Raw genomic sequence first — 13,403 nt, 5'->3', positions numbered from 1 at the left:
TTGGTATGTTCAGGTATAGAGGAACAGAACACAGATGCCTTTTCTAAATAAACCAAACTATGTTTAAATTTGTTGTCAGTGCAAACACTACAAAGGCCAAATTTGTAATATTGACGTGTTTTTGAAAACTGAAGAAGAAAACAGACAAAACTGGCTAGAATTTGCGTGTATTTATTTCTGGAAGTATGATTTGATTTGTCAACATGTCAGATCATCTGCAGGTATTGCTATGACAAATTAGAGGGCAACAAAATGCCTGCCAGAGCAATACACAACAAGTTAGAGGTGGTTGAAATTCCAGAGGAACTTCGACATCTAAATGGTTATGAAGCAAACGTATGGAACCAATGACTTGAAAACTACCACTGACTGCACTTCAGAAAAGCCTTAAAGGTAGAGTTTTGTATTTACCTTTAGATTTTAAATGCAATATTGAAACTGTCGGTGTTAAGAGAGATTTGGAAAAAAGCTTCAATATCTGGTAAATGGTGTGCCCACAAAAACAGCCAAAAATCTGACAGGAACTAGTGGATGTGATTAAGGTAAAGAAAGTTATTTTCTACCATAAAGAGAATATGTACAATAAAGATGTAGATGTCGCAAATGGAAATGGAGAAAGAAATTTTGCCTTCAAGTGGACACTTTGGAAAAATGGAATGGAGTAGATATGAAGGTGAAAGAAGGAGATGAGTCTGTTGCAAAGAAATATATGAGCACTACTGTGCCTACCCACTGCATTCAAAAGAGGTTATTGGGATGATATTGAACTGTATCAGATAAAACAAGCAAAAAAAGCTCCAACGATTGTGTGGGAGAAAAGTTTAGAAGCTCGATGTTTTCTTCCTGGTCAGTGTCACTGCTCTCCCCCTGTGCAGCTCCACCGTTGAGGGAGTGCCCTCTGAGCCTGAGTTCCTTGCCAGGTAGGTGTTCTAGGCCCTCCTCCACCCACAGGCTCCTACCTGTGCCTCATACCTGGTGGTCTAGAGAAAGAGCACTCTGGTCTTCTGCTATTCCACTCTGTTTTCTGTGCCAGTTGTTCTCTTCTTGCTCGCTCTGTTTTGCCCTTTCCCTTTTTTGCTCATTTTGTTTTGACCTCTCTGTTTTGCTCCTTTTTTCTGATCCTTTCTCACATCCCTTTCCCCTGTGTGTCTCATCTGCCTCCCAGCTGACTGCCCTCCCCGACCCCCACTCAATGGGCGCTGCTTCGTGGCTGTGCACAGCGGGTCCGCCAAAGGCATCTCCACTTCCAGGCCCACCCCAAAACGACGCTCCGCGAGTCCTTGCCTACCGACCGTTTGCCGCCTGTGCTCCATTCACCAACATCATTGCCTACCTCATCGCACCCCAAGCCCTCGCCACAGACTACATGCTACTCGGAGACCTAAACTTCCTCCTGAACAACCACAACAACCCCAACGCCACCGCCCTCATAGAGAACCTCAATACATAGAACAGAAGCAACTTGTCTCTGCCCCCACTCGCACAGCAGGACAGACAGTTGACCCTATCTTCGCAGCAGGAAACTGCATCTTATTCAGCCACGCCATGGAACTGCTCTTAACTGACCGCCACTGCATTAATTTCTTCTTTAGAAAACCCACCGCAAACAAGCACACACGCTGCCTCCCTCGCAAAAGGTGGAACAAAGCCACTGAAGAATACCTCACATCCGTCCTCACCAGCACCCCACCTGCAAACACGCCAGACGACAACACAATGGTAAGCAACCTTCACCAATGGATCACCAACTGCTCCAACTCACTGCCCCCCATCCAGAAGGCTACAGGGTGACACAACAAGAAAGCAATCTGGATCACCACGGTAATCCAAGAATCCAAGTTATACTGCCGATGACTTGAAAAGAAAAACCCCAGAAACAAGCAACATCTACAGAACAGCCACCACAGCACACCACAAGCTCATCACAGCCATTAAGAAGAACTTCCTCATAGACAGAATACTCTCCAATGCCCACAACTTCAGGAAACTCTTCTCCATCATACAGGAATTTCCCAAACCCGACGGCAAAACAACAGACGTCCTGCCATCCCAAGATCTTTGCAACAGACTCATCTCCTTCTTTCACCTCAAGATAAAGACTTTTTACGACAACTTCGATGACCAAGACCTCTGCACCGCCTCAACTTTCATCCCCTGCGATGCGACCGAACAGACCCTACTCACCTGGACCCCACTCAGCACAGAAGGCACTTTACAGACCAAGAAGACCATCCACTCCTGAATACTCTAAGACCCCTATCTACCCCACATCTTCCACAGGGCCGCCACAGCCATCACACCGAACTACGCTGAAGTATCAACTTCTCCCTCGAGATCGCCACATTCCCTGATTACTGCCAGCATGCCGAAGTCAAACCCCTCCTTAAGAAACCTTCCGCAGACCTGAGAGACCTCAAAAACTTCAGCCCCATCTCACTCCTTCCCTTCGCAGCCAATGTCATTGAAAAAGCTGTCAACATGCAGGTAGCATACTTCATCAAAGCCAACAATGTCCTAGACATCTCTCAATCCAGATGCTGCAGCAACCACAGCGCCGAGACCACCTTTTACCCCCGCCACTGATGACATCCGCGCCCTCCTTGACCAGGGGAAAACTGCAGCGTTCATCCTCCTGGACCTATCAGCCACCTGTCTCCCACAACACACTAGCCACAAGACAATGCTGGCTTCTAGGGAAAGGCCCTAGACTGGATACGATTATCCTTCACAGGCTGCACAGAGAGTCCGACTCCTTCCCATCTCTCTCAGAACCGAAAGAGATGAGATGCAGAGTACCCCAAGGATCCTCCCTCAGCCCCAACCTTTTCTACATCTACATGGCCCCCCTCACTTGTATAGTCAGAAACCATGTTATGTTATGTTATGTTATGTTATGTTATTAAGATATTTATTGAGCGCGCTATCACCGATTGGTTTCTTGGCGCTAAAGTCAACAGTAACATAAGCGCGGATGAGGGGTGGAGAGTTATTAAAGTGCTTGTGTGAAGAGCCAGGTCTTCAAGGCTTTCCGGAAGGAGAGAAGGTCTTGGCAGTTTCGAATCTCCAGAGGGAAGGTGTTCCATAGGCGAGGGGCAAGTGTTGCGAACCTTCGGCCTCCAGCGCGCTTAAGTTTGAAAGGAGGCGTCAGCAGGAGGCTCTGATGGAGTGAGCGTAGGTTTCGCGATGGTATGTATCTGATGATTAGTTGGTCAATGAATTTAGGGCTTTTGCAATACAGAGATTTAAATATCAGACAGCCAGTTTTAAAGGCACAACGCTGAGTGACTGGGAGCCAGTGCAATTTCCTAAGTAGGGGAGTGGATGCCTGCCGCCTCGGCTGCTTTAGAATAAGCCTCGCGGCATAGTTCTGTACCATCTGGAGACGTTTAGATAAATAGTTAGGAAGACCTAGATAAATGGAATTTGTGTAATCCAAATGGGACAGAACGGCGGAGATCACGACCTGGGTGATTGCCTCGGGCGTGAGTAGGCGAAGGACCTTCCGAATTTTTTTTAGCTGAAAAAAACACTTGGAGACCACCTGGCCTACTTGTGTTTTTAGTGAAAGTTTGCAGACAACGATGACTCCGAGTGTTTTGGCCGATGAAGAGGGTGTCGGAGCTGGACCTAAATCCGAAGGCCAATAATGTGGGCCCCAGTGCTTGGCCCTGTCCCCAGTAAGAACCAACTCGGTTTTTCCTGGGTTCAGTTTGAGCTGGTTTTGGTCCATCCAAGATTTGATGAATCGCATGGTTGACTGAAAGTGCAGGATGGAGTTTTCAGTGTTGTCGATGGTGAAAAGTAGTTGTAAGTCATCGGCATAGTTGAAAACCCTCACCTGTTCGTCTCTAAGGGTCTGAATCAGAGGAAGTATGTATAAGTTGAATAGGTGAGGTGATAAGGAGGAGCCCTGTGGCACTCCACATGTGATGGGTTGTTTGGCACCTGTTAGGTCTCCAAGACGTACTGCTTGACTGCGGTTTTCCAAAAAGGACCGCAACCAACAGGCCGCCGTGTCCCTTGTGCCGGCCTGTCCGACACAATCGATCAAGATGTTGTGGTCGACCGTGTGTTGGGCTCAACATCATCTCCTATGCCAATGACACTCAACTCATCCTCTCCCCCACCAAGGAACCCAACATCACTAGGCAAAACTTCCAAGAGGGGATGAAAGCCCTTGCAATTGGGACCAAAAACAGTTGCCTGAAACTCAATTCAGAGAAAACAGAAGATCTCATCCTCTACTCCACACCCTCAGCTTGGGACAACACCTAGTGGCTCGTGCCCTTGGAAATCCACCCAACCATACTGACCATGCATGCAACCTCAGCATCATACTGGACTCTTCGCTCACTATGAATTGCCAGATCAATGCTGTCTCCTCAGCCTGCTTCAACACCCTCCGCATTCTCCACAAAACATTCAAATGGATCCCCCACGAATCCGGAAAAACAGTCACGCAGGCCGTCATCACCAGCATAATAGACTACAGCAACGCCCTCTATTCCAGAATCAACAAAATACTGCTCTGCAAACTCCACACTCTCCAGAACGCCACAGCCAGACTTATCCTCGACATCCCCAAGCACAATCACATCGCCCAGCACCTCTGTGATCTACACTTGCTCCCTGTCGAAAGCAGGAGCACTTTTAAGCTGCTCACACATGCTTACAAATCCCTCCACAAATTCGGACCACAATACCTCAACAACAGGCTCTCCTTCTACACCTCGAAGAGAAGCCTCCATTCAGCCAACCTCTCCCTGGCCACCATCCCATGCTTCTACAGGAACATAGCGGGTAAAAAGTACTTCTCCTCACTGTTAAAACCTGGAACGACCTCCCTCTCCACCTCCAGCAAAGCCCTACACTGTTGCAGTTCAGGAAGGACCTCAAGGCCTGGCTCATCAGATGACCATAAAGGAACTGCAAAACCCTCCTCTAATGCCTTGAGATCCTAAAGTGTGAGCAGTGTGCTTTATAACCCCCTGATTGACGTTTTGCTCAACTGTTTCCAATTGGAGTAGGAGGACGGTAAGATGACCAAATCCCCTGTGCAGGTACCTTCAGCAGAATGTAGATCAACATGATTATATCCAGTGGATCCTGTATTTCAACAAAGTATTACATCACTTGTTTCAACGTGATTTGTCTGGACTGTCATATGCTGTAAACCATATTCTAAAGATAGGAGTTAATTTACAAATTATGTCCGCAAAAGTCTTTGTTGACAAAATTCATGGAAAAGTAGAGAAGCTGGAGTCAGTTTGATGATTTTGATTATATGCCAACATGAGACCAAAGATAATTGGTATAAATGTCATGGTGAGCTGAAGTCTGTGCTGTGACATTTAGATGCACCAACTTGGTTTCTAAGTCTGAGTTCTACAGAGTATGCATAGGATGATTTACATGACTGTTTGAGAGAAGCAAACTTTAACATTTAAGGCATCAAATTGGAGGCACTATGGGAGCATTGCTCATTGGATCCTGCACATGTCTGGGCATATCCATGGCCACTTAGGGCAACCATAGCAAACACAACAAGATGTTGGATTGAATGCTTAAACTTTACTAACACTCACCCCAAGTCAAGAGGTCTGGGTTAAAACCAGCATTCTTTTACTCACCATGCCAGCCCAGTTTGAACCCAGCCATATGCAAATCAGCCTTGACCCTGATCCCCATGGAAACAGTCTGGCCTGAACTGCAGGCCAGATCCTTTCTGGACTGGAAACAAGCCTCCCAGGACTGTTTTTAGGGGATCACCCTTCATCAGCCACGCTAGCTTGAATCCAGTGACACTGTGAGCCCAGGACCCATGTCTGGGCATACTCGCAGACTTAGGGTGAGAAAGCAAAAGGCACACAAATGATAGATTGTAGAACACATCAAAAATTCACCACCAGTCAAAAGATCTGGGTTTAATCCATTAAAGTTTTGCTAACCATGCCAGCCAATTTTAGACCCAGCCATGTGCATATGCTTTCCCACAAAAGTGTGCGTGCTGTTGTAGGAATGTTGAGTTAAGTAGCTTTCTTCTTTGTTCTAAGAGTGCGGAGCAAGCACATAATATGTGAATTGCTGACTTCTGTTTGTAACTGCATAGGTGAGATTTTCGGGGGACTCTTCCATGAGGGGATGAGATCTTTTGTTTCTTACTGTCCAAAACAAAATGACATAAACTGGTGTTTGAACATGGACGAAAAATGGGCTGTTAAGTTAGCTTGGGGCTTTAAGTGCGGAAATGAGGAGATGACAGTCCAGGCGAGGCATTTAGATGCTCATGTATTCTTATCTTGCATTTGTGACAGAGCTTTGCCCGGGATGTGACTTAGCCTATTGAAGGATGTTCTTCCCATAGGAAGGGGCCAGGCATCCCTTATTCCCAGACCGATGTATGACGTCAACAAAGACATTCCCACATGAGTCATTTAGGTTTTTGCTCATCTGAGACTGAATTTCCTGCCAGAACAAGTTGTTCAAGCAGCCTTTTTCAGAGGCACTAATGCTCCAACAAAACTTTATGAATGCTTTTATTGGTTGCAGTTCCGGGTTTATTAGGCAAAATTTTAACTGTACTTTGGCTTGAAAGACCGACCGTGGCAGGAGGAAGATTTGTTTGTAAACATTTGCTTGAAAAGGGTTTTATAAGGCTGTCTCTTTTCCTTGGGTGATTTCCAGACCATATGAAACATTCAATAGACACTGTGCAGCCATTACTGTAAATATCTTTTGATATGATGGGCAGCTGAGATTTATATGCAGCTGTCTGAATGCAAAGGTTAGGCTGGGGGTTTTGGCACGCATGGAGGAAAGTGCTGCTTAAAGGACAGATGGCGCTTGATCACAACCGCAATACATTTATAGCAAGTTATGACTTCAATGCAACTGCCATGCATGAACCAGCTGGGAGATTTTCTCTTTGGGTCAACCAGGCAAATCACCTTAATTTTTCCTAGATTCAACTCAAGACCACGCTGCACAATGTACTTAACCAATGAATTGATTGACCGCTGTAGACTGACAGGAGTAAGGGCTTGTATGACAGAGTTGTCAGCATATTGCAAGTGACTTATTGTACCTGTTCCCAGCCTTGGTGAAAAACTCTCCACTTGTGTCAGGTATCGCTCAAGATCAACCAAATAAAAGTTAAATAGGCAGGGGGCCAACATGCACCACTGCTGAAGGCCATTTTTGGTTTGGATCTTAGATGTAACCCTGCTGCTGTTACCTACTTTTACCCTTTATCCATGTGTTACTGTACAGGGTAATGATTGGGTTTAACTGTGTATTAGGAAGGCCCTATTCTGATGGTTTGTCCAGATATAGGCACAGGGAAATATGTCAAAGGCTGATTTGAGGTCGACAAAGCATGTAGATAGTCAACATCTTTGTTGTATAGCCAGGATGGACACCTTTACCACCACAACCAGCGGTCCGGATTGGAGGGGTACCACTCAGGGGTTCAGGACCAACTAACGGTGGGTCCAGAGGCAGGTTCGAGATGGTGGGAGCCTCATAGGTCACTGAGACTATGAGCAAGATGCCAGCAAACTAACCTTTGGAGTGACTCTAGATCAGAGGTCTTCAAACTTTTGTAGGCTGAGTCCCCCCAGCAAATTTTTTTTAGATGTCAGGCCCCCCCACCAACCAACAGAAATTTCTGGATTCTGGTACACTATATGATTGACTGCCATCTGCATATAACGGGCCATATATGGCAAATAATGTTAAACATAAGAAGAGTGTTTAGTAAACTGCAGGTTTGTGAGTGGGTGTGGTTAAATGACAGAGGCTTATTACACAGTTTAAATCAAAAATTTCCTAGATGAAATGTGCGCAAATTGTTTTTACTACGAAGCTTTGTTTTACACATATAACACATGATTTGACATAGATTGATGATAACACCACTAACATTAATACAATGGGTGTGCCTGTTTTTCGCCACAGAGACGGTCAATCTGTTGATGGATTTTTGCTACTGCCATCCTCAGGTTGTGCTGCCCATCTAGTCTTGACCGGTAATTAGTCTTTAACACTGCAAGTGCTGAGAATCCATCCTCACATAGATAGGACAAGCTGAAAGGCAAGAGAGTTTTGATAGCAGTTTCTCTCAAAGCTGAATGTTCTGCAGACATTTTCAGCCAAAACTCTCCCAATGCGACTTTGCTGCATTGCATCTGCAGAGTGCGGTCACTTTGGAGATCAATCAGTTCTTCCTGCATGTGATTTGGGAGATGGCTCCCACCTCTGCCAGAAATGGTTGAAAGAACCAGTCATTGAAGTGATCGCTGTCCTCTGGAAAATACTTTTCTAAACTGTTCCTGAGAGAGGTCAGGTGTTTTTTTATTATCTCACCAACACTTGAAAGTTCATATTTAGACTCCTCAAGAGCATCTACTAAACATGGAAACAATTCAAATAGGCCCTCTTCCACTAGTCTTCCACTAGTCTTCTCCATAATTCCAGCTTCTTCTTGAGTGCAGTTATTCTTTTGTTCATGGTAAAAGAAGTGATTTCAGGGAATTAAATTTCTCGAAAATGTCAGCAAGGTATGCTAAAAGCATAAGCCAGCGGGGATTGCATAGCTGTTCTGCTTTGCCAGGGTCCAAACACAGAAGAAACTGCTGTACTTCATTCCTTAATTCAAAGATGAGAGTCAGCACTTTCCCCCAGGATAACCACCGCACTTCTGTATGAAACAGCAAGCCATCATGCTCAGCTCTCATTTCTGCACATAAATTTGCAAAAAGACGAGCTATTGTGGCTTGGGTCTTTATAAAATGTACTATTTTTATAGCAGAATTAAGCACATCCTCAAGTTCACTGTCTATGTTTCGAACGTGCTTCCCGGTGTATCATACAGTGGGTCCACAGAATATGTGGAGCCACTTTCAACACATTAGCTTTTAGGCCGGCCCTAGCACCACACATTGAAGGAGCACCATCTGTGCAGATTCCAACACAGTTTTCCCATTTTAAACCATGGATATTCAAGAAGTCATTGATAATGTCAAACAAATCAGAACCTGTTGCTCGCTCCTTGATTGGCTTTCAAAATAAAAAATCTTCCAATAATAGTGTTTCATAAAAATAGCGAACATAAGCAATTAAATGGGCATCCTTTGACACGTCAGTTGCTTCATCTAATTGCACAGCAAACAAACTGGATTTCAACCAGGCTATGAGCTGTCCCTGGATATCTTCTGACATGTCAGAGATGCGGCGGCAAACCGTTGTGTCTGAGATGGGTATGCTTTTGAGCTTCTCTGCTGCTTTTTCCCCAAGCATTGTCGTAGCCACGTCGAGCAATGCTGGTAGAATCACTTTTTCTCCATCTACAAAGGTCCTTTTGTTTTTAGCAATGTGGCATGCTACTTGGTATGAAGCTTTTAAAGCATTTGCTGGAGTATTCAACACCTGTTTCACTTCTTTCTGCTGACTTATGTCCTACAACTTCCTGGCAAAAAATCTCTTCTTTTTCCAGCCAGAGATCCATCATTTGTTTCATGGTAACGCCTCAGTTTGGTTGGCTTCAAGCTGTCAGCTAAGATCATGCCACAAATCACACACTGTGGTCTACTTTCTCCACTAACAACAATTGCAGGTGAACCCAAAGTCCATCTCCATCTGTTTTTGTTTCAGCCTTTCTCTTGACCATTCTACCATCTTTTGGAAGCAGGAAACGGTCCATGTCAAATGTGTGCTTCACCTAAGATACAAAATTCCGAAGCTGCATGTTAATGAATAGTAGATGGCTACAATTTTACAGCTTCATGAGGTAGAGCAGGTTTTGTAGTTTCAAAACAAATCTTTACAAAATGTTTTCTTATATTATAAATAAAAAATTTGGATAAAAAAAGAATTTTATAATAAGTGGATAAAAAGTAATTCCAGCTCATCCAGGCTTTAAGTAGGTGCTTCCATAATCGCTGCAGAATGTATATGCCGTATACCACGGCTGAGGCTCTGCAAGTTACTTGTTCAAAGGTTTTTGAGGGCAAACTTCAGCATTGCCCCTCCACCCATCACTCAAAAACACATGCGTACCTTCTTATTTACTTCCTCGGATGTTCCTGCTACTTGGCGGTAAGAGGTAGTGGCAGTACCTTGGAACTGCTTGCTCGCCCAGGCTATAGCGCTGAGCCTGCGCTTTGATTTCTGTTGTGACTGAAATATTTTAATCTTGTTTTATTCACCTGTACCGAAAACGGAACTTTTAACTTAAAATTGATCTCCGCATTGCCCACACTCACCATCACAACACCCTGCTGATTGGTGCAAGCCAGCAGAGGACACGCTCTCTGATTCGTCCTCCCGCGGAAGCTAGAGGGAGGACACCACTTCCTGTTCCCAAACTGCTGGGCGGTTAGCGCTCTAGCAGCTGGGGCTCTCGGGGCTACTTAGGCGGAGCCTGACTTCCTGGCGCTGCGGTAAGAGGTAGTGGCAGTACCTTGGAACCGCTTGCTCGCCCAGGCTATAGCGCTGAGCCTGCGCTTTGATTTCTGTTGTGACTGAAATATTTTAATCTTGTTTTATTCACCTGTACCGAAAACGGAACTTTTAACTTAAAATTGATCTCCGCATTGCCCACACTCACCATCACAACACCCTGCTGATTGGTGCAAGCCAGCAGAGGACACGCTCTCTGATTCGTCCTCCCGCGGAAGCTAGAGGGAGGACACCACTTCCTGTTCCCAAACTGCTGGGCGGTTAGCGCTCTAGCAGCTGGGGCTCTCGGGGCTACTTAGGCGGAGCCAGACTTCCTGGCGCTGCGGTAAGAGGTAGTGGCAGTACCTTGGAACCGCTTGCTCGCCCAGGCTATAGCGCTGAGCCTGCGCTTTGATTTCTGTTGTGACTGAAATATTTTAATCTTGTTTTATTCACCTGTACCGAAAACGGAACTTTTAACTTAAAATTGATCTCCGCATTGCCCACACTCACCATCACAACACCCTGCTGATTGGTGCAAGCCAGCAGAGGACACGCTCTCTGATTCGTCCTCCCGCGGAAGCTAGAGGGAGGACACCACTTCCTGTTCCCAAACTGCTGGGCGGTTAGCGCTCTAGCAGCTGGGGCTCTCGGGGCTACTTAGGCGGAGCCTGACTTCCTGGCGCTGCGGTAAGAGGTAGTGGCAGTACCTTGGAACCGCTTGCTCGCCCAGGCTATAGCGCTGAGCCTGCGCTTTGATTTCTGTTGTGACTGAAATATTTTAATCTTGTTTTATTCACCTGTACCGAAAACGGAACTTTTAACTTAAAATTGATCTCCGCATTGCCCACACTCACCATCACAACACCCTGCTGATTGGTGCAAGCCAGCAGAGGACACGCTCTCTGATTCGTCCTCCCGCGGAAGCTAGAGGGAGGACACCACTTCCTGTTCCCAAACTGCTGGGCGGTTAGCGCTCTAGCAGCTGGGGCTCTCGGGGCTACTTAGCCCTCGCCTTCCCCTGAGCGCGCAGCGATCGCGCGCAGTGGAGCCGAAGCTACGCCGAAGAGTAGTCAAAGAGTAGCCCGTCTGCGCCCGTCCGCGACAGTACGGGACCAGGGGCCACCCACCCTGCTCACATGTCCTCCCACCCCCCCCCGTCCCGGTCACCTCTACAGACTCTCTTATCAGGTACTCTTCTGATTTCCTACACTCGCTTCGCCCACAGGATCACTACCAATGTTTAGATAGTGGCTGGCCCTACCCTGAAGGACCTTTCTCATGTCGAGAGTGCGGTTTCCAAACCACTTTTAATACAATCATACCAGAGCACGTCTCTACTCCTAAAGCCACACATAAAGGCTGGAAAAGTTTCCTGCTTAATGTTCGATCCCTGCCATGTCACTGCATTGAAATATGGGATACCATTCGCTGCCACCAACCGGAAATATGTTTCCTAACGGAAACCTGGCTAAAGCCCCACACTATTCCTTCTGTTATGACAGGAATCCCCACAGGATATAAAATCCTGAGGCAAGACCGCCCGATAAAAACTGGTGGCGGCACCGCCATAATACATAAAGACAGTCTTCGTATCTCCGTATTAGAACAAGCTCTACTTCCCTCTATGGAAATTATGATTTTTAAAATAAATACTAGTAACAAACACCACTGGAAGGGCGCTTTAGTCTACCGCCCCCCTGGCACCGACACTAGTTTTACCCTGGCTCTCACTGAAATTCTTGCCCCTCACATGAAAGCTAAAGAACATTTCATTCTACTTGGTGATTTTAATATCCATGCAGATACACCAGAGGATCCTGATACCAAGCTCCTACTGGAGGACCTTGCTCTACTTGGCCTACACCTACGAAATAGTGGTCCCACCCATAGAGGTGGCCATACCTTAGACCTCATTTTCACTAACGATCCTTCAATTTACTGTCACCCCCCCAAATCAGTATACTGGTCTGATCACAGCATGCTGGAGTTCTCCTTCATGCAACTCACCAAACCTTCCGAACCTTCTGCCACCAGGAGCATTAAACGTAGACCATGGCACAAGATATCCCCGGAAGCATTCGTAGAAACATGGAAAACTCCAACCTTTTCCGATTCTGATAACCCAGACTCGGCCCTGGCCAAACTTAACAACTCCCTCCTCGACACAATAAACCTCTTAGCTCCTCAAAAACTGGTCAAATTACCTACGACTAATAACAAAAAAGAAATCTGGTACACTGAAGCTCTAAAAACTGAAAAACAAAAGTGTAGAAAGCTAGAGAAACAATGGAGGAAGAACCACTCCAGTGAAAGTAAAGAGCTCTATCAACAAGCTGCCTCCTCCTACTACAATAACATAAAAAAGGCAAGGAAAACTAGCTTACAGTCCCAAATAGACGAAGCAGACAATTCTACCAGAGAACTTTATAAAATCCTAAGAAGCTTCACAAATCCCACAGCCTGCGAAAGTCCTGATACTTTCTCGCAGGATCTGTGCAACAAAATATCTCTATATTTCGAGGAAAAAATTGATACCATCTACAATAAAATACTGGCCAAACAACCCAACAACACAGAGACGCTTGACGTTCTCTGTTCACAAACCAATTCTGAAACCTTCACTGAGATTCCTGAAATTTCTAAGGATGAGATAAAATCTTTACTAAATACCACAAAAACAGGGTCCCCCCTCGATCTCCTCCCCCCCAGAGTGATGAACATGCTCTGCACTGACCTCTGCCCCTCTATCCAAAGAGTTTTGAACCTCTCTTATATAGAAGGTAAACTCCCCCAGCAATGGAAAGAGGCAGTGGTGAATCCTATTCGGAAAAATGCCACCTCCCAATGGACAGAGCTCTCTAACCTCCGTCCCATCTCTTTGTTGCCCCTCCTGAGTAAACTGGCCGAAAAGCATGTTAACATCCACTTGTCCAGGTTCATAGAGGCGACAGGGGGCCTGGACC

At 45.9% G+C, this 13,403-nt stretch overlaps 1 long non-coding RNA gene across 1 annotated transcript in view; it reads left to right on the top strand.

The window, feature by feature from the left end:
* Positions 1-329: 329 nt before the first annotated feature.
* LOC147724083 (uncharacterized) overlaps positions 330-13,403 on the top strand; it is a 94,107-nt gene continuing 81,033 nt past the window's right edge. Inside the window, exon 1 of the long non-coding RNA XR_015310077.1 lies at positions 330-393. This is a non-coding gene — a long non-coding RNA (uncharacterized LOC147724083). The remainder of the gene's footprint in view (positions 394-13,403) is intronic.

Source organism: Lissotriton vulgaris, chromosome 4_1 (genome assembly GCF_964263255.1).
Source record: "Lissotriton vulgaris chromosome 4_1, aLisVul1.2, whole genome shotgun sequence".
Classification (NCBI taxonomy): Eukaryota; Metazoa; Chordata; class Amphibia; order Caudata; family Salamandridae; genus Lissotriton; species Lissotriton vulgaris.
This window is presented reverse-complemented; position numbering and strand designations above follow the sequence as displayed.